Raw genomic sequence first — 22,897 nt, 5'->3', positions numbered from 1 at the left:
TATTTTGTCGATTTGGTTTGACGCCATCTTCTTTTTATTCTTTGCAGAATGGTTTGAACAACGAACACTGTGGGTTCTTATAGTGAAAGCGCGGACGTGATGGAAAACATCCCCCTAAAAAACATACAATTGATCTTACCTAGATCATGACCCAACAACGCGCGGACGTGAAGGAAAACATCCCCACTTTTCTCATTTCATATAATATAACCCAAACTATACTCTCCACATACGCTAAGAAACAATAAAGAAACCCATAATCTACTATTCACACAAACTTACTTTATTAGTTACTAACACAAACACAAACACACAATCACATACACTTCCACTATTAATAAAGAGTTAGTGTTTATATTCACACTACCCTACCTACTCACATTGGCAAATGGATAGTTATTTCTTTTCTAGAGTATTGGGTAGCCCTTAAAAGGGCTGTTTTTTAACTCCAGATGCACCTATCTAATGGTTGCACCTTCCAGGCCTGGCGCCGCACACGCATCTTTGACTCCAGTCTCTTTTTACTTTTTGTCTTGAGAGTGCAGAGGCGGGATGATTCGCTTCAGCACCCCAATCCTCTGTCTCGGGAATATTGTATGACATCCTCTCTTCTAGTTTTTTTTCTTCCTCTTCCCTCTGTCTTCTCTCCTCTTCGTTCTTTGTTCTTGCTTCTTCTACGATAGCCTCCGCTGATAGTTCATTTACTATGCGCCTGGCATATTCCAGGTGCATCTGGAGTTCTAACAGTTTCACTATTCTGCTATTCATTCTTCTGGCTGTGTTGATCAATCAACAAGGGTAGCTGGACTGCCGAACGAGTTTCAATTTATACTGAAAGCGCGGACGTGAAGGAAAACATCCCCCTAAAAACATAAAATTCATCTTACCTAGATCGTGACCAAAATCAACAACAACGCGCGGACCTAAAAGAAACACTCACTCACTTTTTATGCTACCCATCACTATTCTAAAAATTTTTATAAATCACTTCAATAGACTATCCACATACGCAAAGCAATCCAATCTAACCCCAAATATACACCTCTAACAGCCAAAAAAACTAACATCATTTTAATCTACTATCCATACCAAGTTACGTGAGCACTTACAAACACACAAACACATACACTTCCACTATTCATAAAGAGTTAGTGTTTATTTTCACACTACCCTACCTACACACATTGGCAAATTAATAGTTATTTCTTTTCTAGAGTATTGGGTTGCCCTGAAAAGGGCTGTTTTTTTGTTTGCTATGGCATTCTTTTTTTAGTTTCTAAGAATGCGATGTCCTCTGAGGATAGACTTTCTGGCGATAGGTCTGCTTCTTCGGAAAGAGAAGAAGAACTCTTTGGTGTCGATACGGCAATCGACAAAGCCTCTGTCAGCTTCAGGTTGCTGCTGCTGCTGTTGTTGTTGTTGCTGTTGCTGCTGTTTTTGAAGTCTGTACTTCTCTGTCCATTCTTCTTTCTCCCTGTTCACTTCTTCTCTGAAGAGCTCTTCTATCAGGTCTTCAGTGATTTTTAACATTCTCACATTCTCTATTTCTTCTGGCTTCGGTATCAGACTGTGTCTGACCCTATGCAAATTCACGTAGGCTTCGTTGAGCTTAGCTAGTTTGGAGCACATCTTCTTAGGAGGATGAGTCGACAATGGATGGTTAGACTGGGAACAAACCGGTTCTTAAAGTCAAAGCGCGGACGTGAAGGAAAACATCCCCCACACGGTTTTTTCGAGCCGCAACGTTCATGAGAGGGATAGTAAGAAATGAAAGAGCATCAATTCAACATTCTTATAGCTAAACAAAAGACAAAAGCATTTTTTCAAAACACAACATTTTTTATTCAAAAATCACTTAACACTAAACAACAACTCTAACATTTTTAACAATAATCCAACACTATAACATCAAACAATTTTTTTTCAAATCACAAACATTTTTTTCTCAATTAACCATCTACTTTAAACAGGGCTGACAACGTTGTGAATGAAATTGTGATTTCCACTGTTGGAAATCATTAGGCCATTGATGGACACTACGTTTCCTAGCTTGAGACAAAAGATAAGCATAATGGTCACAAAACCATCGATCTACTTTCACATCGTTTCTAGCAGAAGAACGAGGATCAAAATGAGTCACTAAATGTTCTAAGGAATAGCCCAGGCTGCGATGATGCAGAAAATACACACAGTACTGTCCACACACCAAGGAATCTGTGCCTTGTAATTTCACATTATTGAATCGGGGAGTCTGAGCATTTCTTCTCATAAACTCAATGATATCGTCTTCCAAAGGGGGCAATCCGTACGAATCGAAATATTCCACACATCCTTCTTGAGGAAAGTAAACGGCTACCCAGTGGGTTCCTGGGAGATGACTGTCGTCCGTGTTGATCACGTAAGCTTGATGGTCTTTAGGTTTGCGATGAGGGAGTTCATCTTTAGCACAGACGACAGGATTCCAAGAAGCCGTATACGAACTGTGGTTCAAAAGGTAATAAAGTTCCCAGGTATCCATTGTTTTGTGGTTGTCTTCTTCTTCACAGGTAATAATAAGTCGTCAATTCGATCCTGACTTTTTGCTTGAAAATGTCTGACGAATAAACGGTTATTCGTTCTGTTTCCTCACTCTGATTCAGGAGAGCTTCGATACGATGGATCTCTTGAGTGGTTAATGGTGGACAAGAATGTTCACGCAAGTCTTTATACCACTGGTGCAGCACGTCTTTGTTCGAGATGAGACTCCAAGCTTCGTCCAGATATTCGTCCAATTTTTCTTCTTGACTTAACATCAGGCATTTATCGTGTTGAATTTGACTGGGATCATCGTTTTGACATCCATAACAATTTTTCTTGATCAATTCCGTCATTTTGTCGATCAAGTGTTTGGCAAAACAGGAGACTAAATGGGCTTCTTGTTCTGGCCATCTCGATTTCATTATGACAACTTCTTCGTCTTTGTCTTGAGATTCTCCTTCCATGGTCTCCTTACATTTCATGTCCAAAGTTTCTCCACTAGGTAAAGAGGGATAACAGTCTTCCATAGCTTCTAATAATCTAGAATGACTTCTCTCAAACTGTTGATTTCTATCGTATTATCAAATTCTGCATACAGGAGGACGTTCACCGTTACATCAGGGTCTCGGTTTGCAAACTGAATTTCCACACGAATCTGGCCTGATTTTATAGGGTGGAAATGTCCCTCGTCGCTGCCTTGGTCAGGAGTGAAATCGAAAGCCCACAAAGCATAGCCTCCTACATAATCGTCGTACGTAATACCGTGACTGGTGTTGGTTCCTAACTGGCCGGTGGCTTCGTACAGGGACAAGTACGATCTCAAGTAATTCTTCTTCTGAAAGTCAGGCTCAAAGGGTCGGGTACACAAGGTCTTGCCATCGCGACTGACTTCGATCTTGGACACGCCAAAGTGTTGAAAGTAGAAAGGATTTTTAGCCAAAGCTCCGTTGAAGGCTTCATTTTCGACGATACCAACGATCAAACGTTTGGGTAGCTGTCCTTGGAACAGATGATCTTCGATCATGGATCGCTGTCCCTTGGGAATGGTGAAGGTTTTCACTTCCACGCGTCGGATCGGATACTTAGCGGTCGTTCTGCTCAACGTCGGACTGATGTCGTTACCCACTTTAGGTAACACTTCTACGCGTCGTACGTAGAGCCTGGCTTCCTCGATGACAGTTTTGCAAGCAGTATTACCTATCAAATGGAAAGCGGCACTGCTACGATTCAGTCTCAGGCGGACATTCACCCCGTTCAGCAAATATTTCTCTTGCAACCACATGTCCAAATGCAAACGATCCATCAGTTCTAAACTTTGTCCGTTTTTGATTTTGTCTCTTCGTTCTACAAATCCGTCATTGTTTGGTGTTTTGGTTGCATCAGTTTCGAAAGTTTCAAACTGGCCTGCTTCGTCAGCTTCCCATACCACACAGGCATTGAGATGAGTGTTCTTGGCGTCTATTCCGTACGTCAAGAGATTTTCCAGGTACGCTCGATAAGGGTAAGTATCCATGCTGCTGCTGACCAGTTTGTTGTTCAAGTACAAGTCCACTCCGCTAAACAAGGAATGCATGAAATTGTTGACGGGAGCTATTACCTCATCGCCATCTAGAGTCGAATTGTCCTCATCGACAACTTTGACTTTCAAGTACAAGTAACTGCTGTTCAGATCGATGTAATCTTCGGGCTGTCCTTTGATTTCAAACTCGATGGGAGCTGAGGCTGTCAATGAGGAGACGGGGTGAAATTCCACCCATTGGGATTCTTGCATCGTCATCATGGTGGGAGGCATGGCAAACAGATCCAGTTCCGACTTGGAACAGGCGCATGACTCTCGGTGCATCATTTTTTGTCTCTTTTCTCAATAATCGAAAACGTCTAAGTCTCGAACGGTTCTTCTTTTCTTGGCCTTTCTAGCTTGAAGTCTGGTGAAAGGGTGTTTTCTTCGTCGTCTCTTTCTGCCTTGTCCTTGCTGAATGCCTGATTCGGTAGCGTGCAGGGCATTTATAGGTGTGTCTCGTCGGCCTAAAATGTCTTTGCCCGTTTGCAGCAAGACATTTTTGCCTGCCCTCATGAAGGCTTCTTTAGGGTTTTGTTTGTCGATGATGACATTTTGGAGAAATTCTTTGCCTTGCGTCAGTGCCGCATCTTTCAAGGCGTGCAATCCGCGTGTCACCATCGGTTTCAACACTGGGGCCACCGAACGAAAGGCCGATTTTAACATATCTCCTAAACCGTGTCCTCGCTGTCGTGCAACCCCTCGGTACACTGGATACATGACTTACTTACGAGTCGTGAGAGAACCGTTTTCGAAAATGGAGTTTCACCGTGACTTTTCCTTTGTTGAATGGAATATTTTGTCCCAAATCTCCTTTTATAGCAATGTTGACCGTGTCCAAATAAGACTTGCTGACCGGCAAATAGTGAGGATGTACAAATTCGCGGTGAACGTGGTAAGTGTTTCCACCTTCCTCGTCAGCGTTCGTGGCAGAATCCACTTTGAAAGGAATGACACGCAGTAACGGTACGGAGGTGTGTCCCACCACGTTGTACTCCACCACATCGGAATACACAAACATCAAATTCAGTCCTTGGTTCAGTTCTACCGGGGTACGAAAAAACTTGGCAAAAGACTCGTTGTCGTAAACGATGGGTAATTCGTTTTTCTTGAGCATGGTCTTTCTCATGTCCGTGTCTCCGCCCAACATGTCAAACAATTCAGGACAAAATGAAATGGACAGGATTTTACTCCGCTCAAATTTCATCAAGAAGCGACGAGCTACTTTGTGGTACTCCAGGGTGACACTTTTGTTCTTGACAATGTCAAAAGCTTTCCCAAACACGGCATTGAACCTGGAGGCTATGGCGCTGACCAAATGATGACCACTGAAATAATAGCCTGGGAGAATGGACAAGTGGTAGGTCCACTTTTGAGTTTTCTCATTATAGGTTTTAATGTCAGATATGGTTGTTCTCTTATCCAACTCCTGTTGCAATGGCTCGTCATGAACTTCCACATGAAAAAAATTTTGATTGGGAAGGACATTGAGGACTTGGGTCGGGTGAATCATTTCTACTAAAGCCACTTCCCAATGGGCTTCGTGATCTAAGGGGATGGCTTGAGGTAATTTGGCCGTGTAACAGCACAACGTGTTGTGGGGAAACACCTCCATGGAACTGTCACTGGGTAAGGTTAAGTAAAATTGGTTTTGGTGACTCATAATTCTAGAGTTCTGTGGCTGTCCGAGGGGTTAGTGGCTGTCAGAGGCGTGTCTCCTCCCAAAATGGGGTTCTGATTGTTATTGGAGTGGTGACTGGCACTGGCACTGGACACAACGTTCCCGTTCGAGGAGAATTTCAGGGAGGGATTGGGAAGCAGGTAACCGATGCAACTGCTCAATAAAATGGTCCACAATTGTTTGTCTCCTTGTTGCAAACTCAAATTGGCGATGGCTGCCCCGATGACACAATACACCACGAAGATTTGGCAGAAAAAGACGATTTGCGTTTTAGGCACACGTTCTCCACACCACACCCACAAGGGTTGTTTTTGTAAATCTTGCACAGAAGAACTGGGTGAAGAAGGAGTGGTCGTCGAAGCTGCGTCTGTTGAGTGAAAGGGCATGATGGTCACTTCTTCTTTTTATAGTCGATGACTTGCGAAGCGTCGATCCAAGAATCGAAACTGGGTGGATATCCTTTCCAACGTACTTTGACTTCTCTGACACGTCGTTTGCCCACTTTACGGGTTCTGCGTTCGAGAATGCTTTCGATGTCGTACATGTCGTCTTCTTTTTTGGTGACACGTTGTAACTCGGGCAAATAAAACGTTCCTTTGAGTACTTCTCCGTTCATGTCTTCCAATTTATAGACGACAGGATGACGACCATGCACTCGTCCAGTGACGCGAAACAATTCGGTCGTCCAGTTAGGTAAGTAACCTTTGTCGAAAGTGCGTTTGGTTTTGCCAATGCGCACCCAATCTCCTACGGCCAACTCTCCACTTTTCTTGGGGACAGCCCTCGTCGGGGACGTACCAAACAGGCGCTCGAACACCAGCACTTCGTTGTCGGGAGTCACGTCTTGCGGGGCACGTCCGATGCTTCGATGGTAAGATTGGTTGTACGCTTGCACCAGATGCGGTAAGATGTCGATGTACTTCAGAGTGTGGTGATGCGTAAAATATTTCCACATGCGTTCTTTCAAAGTGCGTTGAAAACGTTCCACGATGCTGGCTTTGGTTTCGGGATTCTCGGTGGTAAAAAAATGAATGTCACGTTTCTTTAATTCTTTTTGGAAAGCTTGGTTCAGAAATTCGGTGCCTTTGTCCGTTTGCCATCGAAGAGGGCGACGACCGCTTTGTTTCAACACCCGTTGCAGGGCTCGCACTAACTCGCTGCTCGATTTGGAAGTCAAGGGCACGACCCAGGCAAATTTGGAAAAGACGTCGATGACACAAAACAAATATTTGTAACCACGATTGTAGCTGGCCAAATGAGAGACATCGGCTAAATCGGCTTGCCATTGATGATCGATGCCTTCCACTCGGGTGCGACTTCTGGCAAACTTGCGTCGAATGGGTTTGTGCAAAGTGTAGGTAGCTTGTTCTTGTAACCATCGTTGCACTTGAGGTAAACGGAGACTTTTCAGTCGAGTTTTGGCAGCACGATACAATTTTTGAACTCCTGCGTAACCTGCAGGATGCGAGGGATCGTAGTAAATGCTGGCTAAGACTTTTTCCATTTTTTTTGTGTTTGTGTGTTAATAAGGCACCCACTCTTGGAAGAGGCTACTCTTTTTCTCTTGGGGTATTTTCTTGGATTGCAAGGCTTTGCGTGTGCGACCGGCAATAGGTGTTGAAGAGGAGGAGGATGTCTGAGCGGGGGATATCGGTTCTTGTTTCACTTCTGTCTTCACTTCTGTCTTCACTTTCTTTTTCTCTTGTGATGAAGAAGGGGTGGCCATCATCTTTTTAATCCATCCAATTCTGGAGGTAGGTGGTGTTGTTAACTTGCGTACTTTTTCTGGTGCAGTTTGAAACCCTTCTTCTTCTTCTTCTTTTCCTTTTTCTGTCTTGACCACTGGTACTGGTACTGGTACTGGTGATGGTGCTGGACTTTTCATCAAGGTCTTAAAATCTTTCAAAGTGGGTAGAGCTGTTTCATCTAAAGCTTTCTGGTGAAAGAGTTGCAGTCGTTGCAAGAGTTGACCGTACTTTTGCGATTTTTCTGTTTCGGACAAATCTTGGCGATCCATCAAGGACTGCAATTCGTGTTGTAACTGGGACATCTCGCTCAAATGGGGATTGGGAGGTAAATGCGGGGTGCGTTGTTCTTGCCACCGATGGTATTCCATCCATCGTTTGTAAGGCACTAAAGCTAGTTTTCGTCCTTCCATGGGGTTGTCAGGGGTCGATTCTGAGATCTTGGGACTTCCGAGGGCCTTTTTATCTTGCTCCCACCAGTCCTCCCAACATGGTTCCCAAGACTCCTTTCAGTATGGGGCCTAACAAGAGAGGTAAAATACCTCCACGTTGGACCAACATCTTCTTTTTTTGACGAATGGGAATTTTCTTTCGAACCATTTGGCGAAGAACGTGACGATGTTTGCCTAAGCATTGTTTCTGGTGTTTGGACAAAGGGATCGTGCCTTTCAAAACGTTCAAACAACATTCGCACACGGTATCGATGACCTCTTTGGAGGCCGTTTGAATGAGTTTTTTTCGTAGGGGTGAAGAAGCTTTGGACAGGACAGATAACATGTCCCCATGTTTAGCTAAACGTGGTGGCAGTCCTTTCCTTTTCTTTCCTTGGGGTTTTCTGGAGGGTGACATTTTTGCTTGTGGGTTCCGGGACATTCACCGAACAGACACTAACGTCGATGACTTAACGCACACCCTTTTATCTTTTTTTGGGGACTATCGCTTTGTCATAAAGGTGACAATGTTTTTCCCAAAATCGCCAAGGAATCCTCCCCTTTGTTGACGCCTCTTTTTCTTGGAACGACTGTGTCTTTTCTTAGGGTAATGTCGATGCTTGGCTAAGCGCTTTGTCGGATGACGCGTCTGCCTTTGTCTCTTTCTTTTGTGGCTTCTTGGAGGTGACATCTTTTACAAGTTCACTGATACCCCGACTTGGTCACAGGCTCTTTTTATACTGGAACGCGTCGCCACTGATTGTCTTTACGTTTTATCAGTTTGAGGACAGGCATGACACGTCGTGCAGGGGTACGCAACGGACTAAATCGAGCCAGTTCTTGCTTGGACAAATCCAGTAAACTTTGTAACATGCCCGATCTTTCTTGGACTTTGATTTTGGGAGAAGGTACTTTGTGAGCAGCAGTCACTGCCACTAAATGGGAGGGTCCTGCCACTGGGGAAGTTCTTTTGGGGGTCATCAACGGAGATGTTCTTGGTGTGATCAACGTCTCCAAGTACTCTTCAGTTCTGGGTGTCATCAACGGAGAAGTGGATGAACGTGAGGATGCCGGAGACGCAGTCACTGCCGTGGCAGGTCGTGGTTTGCGAGTGTAAGGTTGCGTCCTGGCCGAAGTGCCTCTCTTGCGACTAGTTTTCTTCTGTGGACTTTTCTTTTTCTGGGGACTTTTTCTCTGTTTCTTTTTCTGGGGGCTTCTTTTCTTTTTCCGGGGTGGTGGTGGTGTCTGGTAAGACGAGGGTCCTGCCACTGGAGAAGTTATTCTTCTTGGGGACCTGGTCTTTTTCTTTTTCTTCTTGGGGCTTCGTTGGACTTTTGTCTTGGGGATAACTTTGGGGGCATTAGGATCCCATCTTAAGAGTGAGCGAATGATGACCCCTCCTAGAGTACCGCTCCCTCCAGGTTTCAAAACGATTTGTTTTTTGGTTTGAGTGTCGATGCGGGGATCGGCCAGTTGGACCAAAGCGACTTTGTTTCGATCAAAAAAGCGTTGGGTTTGATGAGGAATCTGAATGATTCCTTGGAGTAATTGACGTGCCGTCACCGTGAACCATCGTAAGACTTCTTTGAGACTAGCTTCTAAGACACGGGCTCGTGTTTGTGGATCTTTTTCTCGACTGATGCCATACAAGGCACGAATCAATTTGACGGGAAGATGCGACTGAAGGGACGTCATGTTCACACTGTGTGAGACAGACGAAAAAGGGTCTGAGGTTTTTATAGATTTTTTGATGGGGAGTGAAATGAAGTCGAGGACGGAGACGTGTACAGGACAGGCCCTCCGTCTTGGCACCAGTGGTGAAACAAGTGGGTACGAAATCGCAAATCCTCGGGGGTCGTAGGTTTCAAATCGACGAGTAAATAGGCGTGTGGCGTTTGAGTGGCATCGTCGTACGCCTGAGTCAGCCAAGGCGTTCCTAACTGTTTGGCTAAGACTTGCACTTGCGATTTATCTCGAGGGCTTTTAAACAAGACCACGTAATGCGCATTGAGACTGATGGTGCGATGGGCTTTACTTTGTTGAAACAAATTTTGGGTGATGTAAATGACACTGGCATTACGGTGATGCCCTTTGCGCGTGAACCACAATTTAATTTCTTCTTCGTCTTCTCCTAACATGTCGTCGAAAATGACCAAATGGGTTTGACGGGAGTCAGAGACGATGCCGTCGTCTTCTTTAGGAATGCCTTCCACAAACACGATGGAATCGCCTTGACTTTCTCGCAAGAGGCTGTACGCCGATTGCCACTCTTTGTAACACCACACGATCCGTTGAGGGGGCCGATCGATCAAATGATGTTTATGTTCGATCAAACGTTTGACGAATTCGGTTTTGCCTGAACCGCTAGGTCCAGCAATGAGCATGTTAAAGGGATGGCGAAGATACAAAGCCTCCCAACTGGCACGATCTAAGTGTTCGTCGATGACTTTGACAGTAGAGGAAGAGGGAGCAGAGACAGCAGAGGTAGCCATGGTGTGAGAAATGTCACTTGTGACACGAAAACAAACAAGACAAGAGTTTATATACTTTTTCAGAACACGTTTATTGAATGTTTTTTTTTCAAACATGAATACGAAAGACAAAAATACATAAAAGGCAAAGGCTTAAATACAAGGATAAAAGGCACATGATAACGATGAACGTGGAATAAACACAAGTGTCTGTACAACAATCACATGTTTTGGGTAATGTTCTAACCAGTTCAACAGGGGGTAAGGTCACACAAGTGTCCTCCCGAAAGGGTCTTTCAGGTCTGTGCACGACAGTCCTGTCCTGGGTGACGGGTTCTTCTGGCACCGTCACTAACACGGGTTGAAAAGTAACTTTTTTCCTTGAACAACTCTCGTGCATACTGGGCCACTTCTTGGGTCCAAGCCTCAAAATCCCATTCTTTCCAGGCACGGACATCTGTCCAATGGGGATGTAAGTCACAAGCTACACACACATCGTCATACACGTCTTGGGTAGCTAAAAGTTGACGAATCTTTTTTTCCCGTAGAGGTCGAGAAGTATCCAGATGAAAACGCAAGGCTTTGAGCAAAAGGAGTTTTTCGTGACCATTTAAGGCCATGGAGGTGGTAAGTACTGATCGTAAAGAGTCCACAAAGAATCGGCTGGTAAACGAAATCCCAAGAAACAAGTCACTAAGACACACACCACTTGTCGTCCCAAATTGAATGGATACAGTTCTTGTAATAATCGATGGTAATGATCCACGGTTTGAATATGGTCATTGAGTTCCTTCCACGGAATCTGTTGGATGACATGTGACATAAGTCGTGGCATGGCAGCCTGTTTTTATAGTCTCTTTGTTTCGGAAACAATACACGTACTTTCTAGCCAGAGATCTTCGTTCTCCAGTAGGGAATCTAAATCTTGCATACTGTAACCGAAACTTCAGAGTTCGTTTAGAAGTTTCCTCTTCCTCTAAGTAGATTCCACGTAAAATATGTTGATAATCCTTTAACTTGTCTTCCTCAATGTATTGCTGTAGGTGAATCTCGATGTAACCAAAATAATGAACATTTCGATCATTCACTAACTCAAAGTGTTGAACAAGGTCTGACCACTGAAACAATTTCTGACGAATCAGTTCTCTTATACCATTCAGGTACCAGTGGTTAAAGATCTGGTGACGTAACGGATGCAATTGTTCTTTACGTTTGACTTGTATTTTCACCAGCTCTCGGTAAATGCGTTCTCTCAACTCCACAGGCAAAGCACGAATGTTCTCTAGCAAAGTATCCATGAATAGGTCATACTAAATCCTCTTTGGTCTGACACAAGAAATGTACTCTTTGCACAAACATGGTTTCACTTCAGTGTCAAATTTAAATCGTTGAGTCACTAATCTACACATTACAATTCGTTCAGAAGTTTCCTCTTTCACTAAGTTGACATTGTGTTCAAGATGTTGGTAATTCGTTAACTCTTCTTCTGGAATTCGATGCAGTACGTTTACAATGATGTAGGTAGAATCGTCCATACCAAACCAATCCTTTTTAAAACTAGAGGATCGTTGATCAATGTCTGTCCGATGGAACACTTTCAATTGAATCAATCCTTGTATAGCCTTCAGGTACCAGTGGTTCAAACACCGGTGACGTAACGGATGCAATTGTTCTTTACGTTTCACTTGTATTTTGACCAGCTCTCGGTAAATGCGTTCTCTCAACTCCACAGGCAAAGCACGAATGTTCTCTTGTAAAGTATCCATGAACAGATTATTATGGTAAGAAGTTACTTCAATGTCTCGGTCCCACTAAGGGTAAGTAATGACAATTCGGTGACCATCGAGCATGTTCTACGTAGGCCGAATCTTGCGGTTCCCAGTGGTGAAGTGTCACATCGCAACTGAAGCACCTGACTTTATCTCCTTCGCCCAAGTAGAAAAATCCGGCTCTGGCTAATTCTTCGGGGGTCGGTCCTCCCAGATACTTTGGCCATTTTCCTTTGAACGATTGAAGACGATTTTCAAAGTCGCAGTATTCCGACAAACGCACAGGAAACGAATATTCGTTTTTCACAGGTTCGTTTCGATGAGGGTTGAGTGACATGGGTAGGAGTTTGCTCAGGGCTGGATGACATCCGTAGGGAGGTAAACGTGAAGGTCGACATTCCCCTTTAAAACGAAACCCAGTAAAATGTCCAAGAGGACGAGCAGCATCACTTTCGCATCCCACAGGTTTGACACGCACAGCATCACTTTCCATGATAGGGGTAGGGGCACTAAAGTTCCCATGATGCTTTACGGCATCGCTCAGGTCACAAGGTACAGCATCGTATCCATCGCAAGGCTCACAATCGCACTCGTCTGCAAACTCCGTTACGCAATTACAGTGGTAACCACATGGACAATCGCAGTTTCCTTCCGGACATTTTCCGTCGCAATGCCTGGGTCTTATCCATCCAGTATTAGTCACACTAGAGGAAGATACAACTTTTTTACAATCCCCAAACTGGAACGATGTCTCTTTCAAAGTATTCATCTTGTTCGCTCGGTCTTGGTAGTCACAATGAACCATCGATCTTGACCATAGCCCCCTTTTTATACTAGTCGCAATGCAGTCTCCAGCTTGTACATCTTTCCTTTTTTACGTTTTTTATGTCTTGTTTCGGAAGGTACCGTCTCTAAGGTACCGTCAACATTGTACCGTAGTGTGATGGGTGGAAAGGCGATAGAAAGGTAAGGGCAGTGCGGAGACCATCGAGTATGTTCCAGAATAGCTGAATCTTTATAGATACATAGATCCATTCGTAACTTCAGTCCGCAAGCGAAACACTGTACCTCGTATCCCAATCCTGACTCAGGTCCCAAGTAGACAAATCCTGTTCTAGCTAAAACATGCGAAGAAGGTAATCCTTCCCTATCCGTAGGCCATTTCTGAAACGTGTCCAATCGACGGGCACAATCACAATAGTCAGGTAAGAAGACTGGAAAATGGTAGGGTTTGAACTTGGAGTTCTCATCGGGTTTCTCACTCGATTCTTGCTGTGGCGAAGTCATCTTTCTGGTGGGTGGCTATTCTCTTACAACCAATGTTTTATACCAACGTGTCCATACGGTAAGGTGAAATGATTGGGAAGTCGCACTCGCTTCTGGTACACGATTTGATAAACTTTTTCCAAAGGTCGACTGACGATGTGGTGAGTGGGTAAACGTACAATCTTGTTCGGTTGGTAAGTGGTCACTTTAAAGTTTCCATCCTCTTCCGATTGCAAGGCTTCTTTCAATACCCCAAAGTTGACCACTCGACTGGTACGATGATTCAGAGTCAGTTCTTTCACTTTGCACGTCGTGTGCACTTCTCCTTGTTTGTCCCGGTATTCGTAGCCGTAATTTTTGGGACCGCCACTGACGAAACTTAGAATCTTGTCGTCGGGATGCTCGTCTGTCCAGGCTCCTAAACGGTCTCCTTCGATGTCAGGGTGATGTTGAATCGGGTGATGGATGTAAATGCAACTGTCCGTGTCAAAGTACAGGACGCGTTCTTCTAACAGTTCTAAAGCTTCGTACAATTTTAAGCGAGCATGGGCTGTCACGTAAGCCGCAATGATGACATTTCCAAAGGGGTCGTCTTGTACAAAGTCCAGATCTTCTTCGTAATTGACTAAGATCAAATCCTCGCGAACGACGTCCACGTGTTTCATGAATTTGGTTTTGTCGTGAATCATCTGAAAGTAGCGGGAAGGTTCTGTCAAATATTCCGTCTTGGGTAAACACGGTCGTTGTGCCATTTTACCCCACAAGCAATTTAACATCACTTTGGCAAACGATCTCCTGCCTTCGTTTTTCTCGATGTGGTCTAAAGTGATGCCTTCTTGTTCGTAGTATTTCTCTTTGAATTGTATTTGGTCTTCGGGAGTGTGACACCAGGACGGATAGCCGCTGGCTTCTTGCTTCAGTTTCAAAAAGGCATCCACGTAGTCGGCGAAAATGCCTTTCTGAGTAGGGTCACCCTTGCGATATTGTTGTGTCTTGGGAAAGTGGCAAATTTCGTACACTTCTAACAGTTGGTATCCCATGTCCAGAGCTTTGAACAATTCTACGCTGACCCAGGTTCCCGTCAAGGCCCGTTCTTCCTGGCTGTGATGACAAGGCTGGTCTTGGTTGCACGTTTCGGCACAAGTACGGCACAAGGGAAACATCAGTTTGCCTTGACAATGGTGAGGTAAGACGGGATGGTATAGGTTCGTGGGAGGCAAAACTTTACACTTGATCAAGCCTTCGTATTGTCGAATGTTGACCAGGTCGATGTGTTCCGTGAACAATTGCGGGTGCCCTACAGGAAAGCGACAATATTTGCACACGTAGGGATACAGCGAACACACGTCCAAGTATTTGATTTCTTCTCCGTTCTCTTCGTCGGCTTGGTACAGCAAACAGGTGGCATTGGTCCTTCCTCCGTACAAACTATCCCTCGGGTTCAGCGGGTCCATGAACTGGTAACTTTCCACGAGGCGTTTAAACTCGGGATCGGTTTTCATACGGTGATCGTACTCGTGTTCCCACATTTCCACCACTTGGTATCTTTGCTGTTCTAACTTTAGGCGTCGCTGACAAGTGTCCTGGTACAAGTCTTCCATGGTTCGTTGCAAAAACTGATTTTTAGTGCCACGGTCAGGATAACAAACGGGACATCCGTGAAATAAGCAACCGTTAAACTCGTACACGATCTTGGGGTTTTCTAAGTCCCAGCCATCGACCGAATACATTCCGATGGTCTTTTCGCCCCCTCCGTTGCGGGCATGCTGAATCCACTTGTCTTCCTTGTCGCACAAGTAATGTAACCAACGTAGGGCTTTGACCGAGTATTGACGCTTGACATAGTGGGTCGTTTGAGGACTGATGACAGCCACGGTGTTTTCAGGCATGAATCGTTGGCGGTACACTAAGGAACACGCTTTGGCAATGGTGCAAGCTTCTTTCAAAGGATCGACCCCTCCGTGTTCCATGAACAGTTCTCGAAATTTTCCACAGCAACGCCGTAAAATGTCCACGTCGGAACGACAATACTTTAGCATTTCTTCCTGAAAGTCGAAGGGGTCAGAGGCATGAGCCTGGTACCAAGCGTAGAAAGCTTCTCGTTGTTCGGTACGCATGTTGTCGGGGTCGTAATAGTGAGCCTCGGGCAAATGGGGTAGAACGGCATGTTGATTGGCTTCCGTATTGAAAAAGTGTGGAAAGTACCCTTTAACCATTTCTGTCATTCCAAACGTTTTAGGCATTCGACTCAAAGGCATGGCCAAATAGCTCATCGAATCTTTAAACTGTACTTGTCCCACTTGCATGAAAATGATTTTGGCTCCGTTCAAAGTCACTTTAGGACGCTCGGTGCCTTGTTCCGTATAGTACCTCAAAAGAAACTGTCCATCGTATCCGGAGAAATTGTGAGCCATCACCGTGGCATGACGATGACAATCTCCGTAACGTTCGATGTCCTCTTGGCTCCACGTCTTGTCGACGGGGTCTAAGACCCATTGGGCAAAATCGGCTAACGTGTTTGGTCCCCGAAAGATTTTTTCACGTCCTCCAGGAATCTTGCTGCAGTGAGGGCAGTGACTGAAGATAGGTTCTTGAATGCACTTCTCGCACGCTCGATGACCCACGCAGAAATTAGGAATGTGAATGCCGGTCTCTTGCATGCATTCGAAATCGAAAAAGATGAAATTGCCTTTCTTCTTGTGACCGTCCTCTTTCTCTGGTGGGGGTTGGTATTTTTGCACGTAACATTGGTGTTCCAAGTCCACGATGTGGTGACAAATGTGACATTTTTTCTTTCCTGAACATACGTGTGCCTTGGTATTATTGATACGTATGACTTGTTCACACGTAGGGCACAATCTCAGGAGTTGACAAGCACATTTCTTCTGTGAACCTTGCGTTTTCAGATGTTGTTGGTAACAGGTAGGGCTGACAAACGTACGCAGACAAGTGGAACAAGGCACTGGTTCTTCGCTCAGACAGGGTGAAGAGGCCAAACATCCTGAGCATTTCGATCCACAATGCTTGTGTTGCTCTCGATTATTATAACCATGGTCACATTTCTCACAGTAATAACCGTATCCCAGGAATCCGGTGATACTGGTAATGGTATCGAAATGGTCATCGTGATGATAAACGTGAATGTATTTTCCGTCCTTAAAATCTTGCCCTCGAAACAACAAAGACCCGCGCACTTCTTGAGGGTACACTTTCAAGGTGTATCGTGGAGCTAGGGCATCTTGCAATTTTTGCATCTCAGGTATGCCACAGGGTGTGTCTTTGGACATGCCAGCTTGTCGTAACAGGAGTTCTGCTTCACTTCGTTGTTTGGCTCGGTCCGATTGTCGAATGTTCTCCCAGTCTCTTTTCCATTCTACCGTGTCGTTCTTGTTGGCATAGGTTCGTCCCACCACGATGGCACGGGCTAAACACATCTGGTCATGAGGATTGTGAATTTGGACAAGGCTACGCTTAATGCTGCGAAGGTCATTCACCAATAACATCTTTTTGCGTCCGGTTCCTTGAGGAGGAGAGACGTGGGTCATGTCCAATGTGGCTTTTCCATCGGTGATGTCAAACTGGTCATTAGATTGTTGCACGTGTTGAATCTTGTCCATGACTTTGGAAGCGGTCAATTCTGCAGGGATGCTAAACTCGATCCAAACAGGGGATTTCAAACCGTCGTGTTGTATGGAAAGTCTCAAGCGATCGTCTTCTTTGGGTTGACATTGTCGCTTGAGTGCAGTGAGCAGAGAATCCCACACTCCGGTGATGAACCCTTCTGCTTTCTCTAACGGTACTTCGGACTTGAAATCTTTAAACTTCACCGTGTATTTGTAAGCCGTGGTTCTAAATTTTCTAGAGGAGCGCTTTTCCGTCTCTCGAATGGAATAGTATTTTTCAGGGTTGACTAAGGGTGGTGAACTTGGTTTAGAGGGTTCTGATTCTGGTTCACTCATGTCCTCTTCAAAATCACTGGCATGAATTTGTGCCAAGATTTCAGCCCTGGTACGAGGCGATAGATCACGTTTCTGCCTCTTACTTTCTTTTTCTTCTTCTTTCTTCTCGAATGAATTAGATCGTTTCATCTTGAAAGCAAAAAGTCAAATGACTCAAGTTCAAACACCATGAGCTACTTTATAGTCATAGCAGACCAGCGTATATAAAAGGGTGTGTGTCTTATCCTTTCACTATTCATTTCACTCTCAAGCCGAGCACAACGATGGAAGAGACTAACCAGATGGAACGTTTCGTCAGAGCTTTGCGAGGGGTCATTAGAAAATTCTCTTTAGAAAAGCCTACGGACTACTCTCCTTCCTTTCGAGATAAAAGTCAAGATACTTGCTATATCTGCCAGAAGAAAGGGCATTGGTCTTCAGAGTGTCCAGATCGTCAAAAAAGAACAAAAACAGGGGCTAAAAAAGACAAAAGTCAAGATACCTGTTATTATTGTAAAGAAAAAGGACATTGGTCTCCAGATTGCCCAAAAAAGAAACAAGAGGAGTCAGAAGAAAAGAAGGATTCTTCAGAAGAAGAGAGGGATTCTTCAGAAGAAGAGAGGGATTCTTCAGAGGAAGAAAGCAGACAGGTGAAGAAAAAGAAACAGGAGAAGAAAAGAAGAAGGGAAGAAAGTGAGGAGGAAGAAGAGGAAAAGAGTGTGACACTGAAGAAATTCAAAAAACAGAGAGACTAAAAAAGGAGAAAGAAGAAGTCAATGAACTTTAAATTAAAGTGTTGTGATGTGAATTGGATTGTAAAAAATGGATAAAAGAATAAATGAATGATATAAGGTTAGAGTCTTTGAGTTTTGATTTTAAAATAAGAAGCTACACTCACGCACTCATACAAAGACACGTACTATAGGGTAAAATGGGTGGGTTATTTTTTTTTTGAGTTATTGGCAAATTGAAATTGTATTTCTTTTCGAGATATGTGGGTGGCCCTGAAAAGGGCCTTTTTTCTTTATGACGTAGGGGTGAGTTTAAGCAATCAACTTTAACTGCCTTATGCCTTTGCCACGGCCAAGGCCTACTTCTGGACTGCGTAATATTGATGATGATGATAATGACTGGGTTGAAATCACTAAGGGTGGTACGGTAGGCTTAGTCACAGGGTTGACGTGTTTAGCTCGGGAAGGTCGTATTCTCTTCGGTCGTGATAAAGAAGTCTGATACATTTGTTTCAGACTTCTTAACTCCGCTAAAATGTCCAACAGTACCGTGACCGTTTGATTTTCACCCTCTTGTTTCTTTGCTGCTACTTCTTCTTGCTGTTGTTTTTTTCTTACCTCTTCTTCTTGTTGCTGTTGCTGTAAGAGAAAAGCCTGTTCCGCTTCCTTTTGTCGTTGTATAAATTTCTCCAATTCTTCTTTCTGTCTCTGTCTAAAATTCTCCACTTGCGGTAATGAAGAAGGTAACGAAGGTTCCGGAACAAATTCTTGCGAGGAGAGAAAATCGACAAAATCCCAATGTACCTCTTCTGAAAGTAAGTCCGGGTTCCCTTGGGCGGTCTCCCCTGCTGGTGCACCCCATTGAATCGTTTTCTGAGTTTCCGTCATGTTGAATCACTGTCGCATAGATTGACTGCACACAAGCGCTAGCGAATCTATATAGACTACGTGACGTCACAGACTGCTCTCTTCGGATTGGATGCGGGCTGACTGAATTCTGTAACGCGTGTTCGGATTGGTGAATGAACTCAATCCGTTTCAATCCTTTCTGTCCCTATAAATAAGCGCAGTTCACTGCATTGATTCACCTATTGTCGGAGCCTCAACATGTGGACAGACGTTGAATCTTCAACCCTTGTGTCAACAATGATGTTCAGGACGGACATGCTCATGTATGTCCGATCCAAGTGGACCGTTGTCCACAGGACCAGCAGCAGCCTGTGGATAAGAAGAGTCTATATAGAGAGACAAGGTTGCCTCAAGAGGACTCTGATGTATGGCCCTGCTGTAAGACGAAGTTTGAGGACAAGAAGATGTCGCAAATGCCCTTTATGTTAAGGGCATATTAACATAAACCAAAGGCCCTTTTCAGGGCCAGCCATATTTCTCGAAAAGAGATAGTCTTTCCATTGCCTACCCCTTTTTTTATTTTATTTTTTTTTAAAAAATAGAGACCCTCCCTGTTTCAATTTTACATAGACCCTATACAGTCCCAAGGGTTTTTTGACCATGTTAAATTTACATAGACCCTATATTGTCCCAGGGTTTTTGGCCATGTTAATTCCCATAGACCCTATATTGTCCCAGGGTTTTTGGCCATGTTAATTCCCATAGACCCTATATGTTCCCACGATTTTTCTCCATGTTAAATTTACATAGACCCTATATGTTCCCAAGGGTGTTTTTAATGATAAATCCCATAGACCCTATAAGATCCCCCTTAACTACTTATGTTTGTCACTTTTCCCGACATATATCTATTGACACTTAAATACCTTTTGTGGGGCGCAGTCACACTGTTTTTATATATATATATGACTTAATTTAAAAATTAAAAATACTTCTGGTGCAATTACATTTCATGAAAGTATAAATTAATTGTTATTTTTTGCGTAGATGTAATTTCACCGAAAAAATAGACTTCTAAAGAAAAATTCTTAAAAGGAAGATGTCTTGACCAGAGAAAATGTATCAATAGTTATGGGAAGGATAAATTTAATGAAGGTCTACAACTGGCGATATTTCTTTCTCTTTATTTAATTTCACAAAAAGGGCTTCTTACGAACAATTCTTAATTTAAAAAATTATATATATTAAACAAATAAACCAAAAATAAACCAAAAATACCTCTCGATTTCTGCGGCAACATACCGTAGAAGTTGACGTTCATTGCTTTATGATACAAATCGACGGTCAGAAATTCAACATCACCTGTCATGTTAAAACCTACATTTGACACTATGCCCCAGAGACCTGCAGATTGATAACTTATATAAATGTATCTTTTCACTCCAGTTCCCATCTTTATTTAAATATAACGTGAACATATATGCGAACAGCAGAGAACTTGATCTATCTTTGCATAATACGTCGGTAGATCTGGATCTGCTCTGTTTGCGTGAAATTATCCGTAGCATAATCAACATAGACTAATACTTCATTGCGCATTATGCAACGGCATATCTGTGTTTATGCTGTTTGCAATTAAGTATGCATTGTATTCAGATAAATGCGGTGTTTAATGTGGATTGCCGTATAAAGTCAAGCTGACGGCTTCAGTATACGGACATCTTCCAGCTTTCATTTGATACGGGACCGGACGTTATTGATTGACAAACCAACGTGTTAGAGCTCCTCGAGAACAGATTTAATAACATGTGTAGGTAATTTTCCCTATTTCTACTTACTGCATTTTGAATTCCCTGGCTTCCAGCGAATTTATTATTAACTTTTTTTCATTGCATTCTATTGTCACCTGTAAACAATCTTTAAGGACCACATAATCTGAGACATTCTACGGCATTTCAAGTATGTATTATCAACCTATCGGAAATCTACGATTCTGGTCTCTACAGTACAAAGTTCATTTGAAATCAAAGCATATGATAAAACATTAAATGATTGTCTTCTTTCTTTCGAATCATTACCTGTCTTCGGTAATTTCGCCTTTACGTATTTAAACCTTCTGCTATACTCTCAGTTTTCCCAACATCCATAGGGACAATGTGTAATCGTTTCGAATTCTTCGCAACAAGTATTTTGGCGCTATTTTCTTCCGGGTGTAGACATCCGGCAAACACCGTGAACCCAAGGTCATCCAGACGCTTCGCTAGATCATGGCAAAACCTTGGAGATTAAAACATTTTGACATCTAAGAACCGCGGTTCCTATTCATTTTTCCGTTCATTTATCATGGCCGTAAATAGGATTCCTGCCAGAATAAACAATTATAGAAATATCTTTAGATCCACACATACAGCAGCAATATTTAAATAAAAAGGCAAAGGTATCAGATAACAAAATTTCTTGGTATATATACTTCTCATGACATATGTGTTGTTCGAGTCTTTCAGTTATCTCCCCTAAACGCATTTCATTGCATTCAAGCCCGCACTAATGAAAAGTTTACCAGATAAGCGGTAGATAAGAGCGATAGTATGTACGATTAGCATCAGTATCAAGATTTTCATATTAAAAATTACACGCCAAGACTTATATACAATCTGTTTCATGGCCAAGTAGTTTTTATAAAGTAATTATTGTACAGACACCAAACACATATAATGATCATTGATTTGGTCTCAAAAAGACTGTATTTAAAAAAAATGACATCGATGCCCCAATCAATGCGCCGAAAATATGTTTTGGGCCGATAAAAGTTTTATGTGGTGGTAAATGTTTTATGGGCCGATAAATGTTTTATGCGCCAGTAAATGTTTTATGCGTTGATAAATGTTTTATGGGCCGAAAAATGTTTAATAGACCGGTAAATGTTCTAGGGACCAGATTATCAATATGTATCGACTTTCTGTCATAAATTTGAATGTATGAATATTTATATATCGAACTTTCAGTTGGTTAAATACGTATTCTCCACTCCACCCACCACGTTCCCCATATCCCAAATTCTCCCCATACCGCGATCCTGCGGTGTTATCTTGATTAATATTGAAATCTGTGTTTATCTGAATCGTATTCACTATCTCAAGGTCATGCCCAGGGGCGAACTTAATGTCAATGTCGACCGTCATGTCTGATGCCGTATCCACTTTTTTATAATACGGAAAACAACACTGGTACGGAATGCAGGAGCTGTGCTTTGTGGTCCGTTTTGAATACATGCGGTTGAAATTATTATGTGATATGCATTTCTTATTATATGTTGTCCATTTATTGCCTATTACATTATTTGCCTTTATACATGTTGTGTATATTTTACTATCTGATTTGTATTGTTTAATATATGATGCGTTTGTTTTATTACCGTATGTACTCGTTTATAAGTTGAATGCATCCGTAAAATGCGCAAACCCTGATATGCCGGCACATATTGCGCCAGCAGATCTGGGTCTGTGCAGTTTGTTAGGGGATAATCAGCAGAACCAACAACATAGATCCTGGTCTGCTGGCACATTATGCTACGGCAGATCAGGATCTTTGTTAATTACAGTCTGACTCATATTATAAACGATCATGTACGGTAACTTCTAAATATATGACGTGCTGTTGTTATTAAATGCTGTGTATTTCTTTTTATATCATGAGTTGTTATTGTATGTTATGCATTATTTATTACATGATGTAGTTATATAATCATTTGGTGTGGGTTTTTTTTATTACATAAGTATTTCATTAATAGAATGACTCGAGGAAAGAGGGTACGGTTAAGGGGGTTGTGACTAAAGGATATATAATTTATACAATAAAGGATATTTAAAGGCAAATTTAGAAGTCAGCGGTCAGAACTTTGCCTGTATTGAGAGCAAATGGCCAAAAGGTCACCTCCAAGT

At 43.0% G+C, this 22,897-nt stretch overlaps 1 pseudogene; it reads right to left on the bottom strand.

The window, feature by feature from the left end:
* Nucleotides 1-22,138, bottom strand: part of LOC149805545 (D-beta-hydroxybutyrate dehydrogenase, mitochondrial-like) — a 30,757-nt pseudogene extending 8,619 nt beyond the window's left edge.
* Nucleotides 22,139-22,897: the final 759 nt, after the last annotated feature.

Source organism: Sinohyriopsis cumingii, chromosome 2 (genome assembly GCF_028554795.1).
Source record: "Sinohyriopsis cumingii isolate HCF-2022 chromosome 2, ASM2855479v2, whole genome shotgun sequence".
NCBI lineage: Eukaryota > Metazoa > Mollusca > Bivalvia > Unionida > Unionidae > Sinohyriopsis > Sinohyriopsis cumingii.
This window is presented reverse-complemented; position numbering and strand designations above follow the sequence as displayed.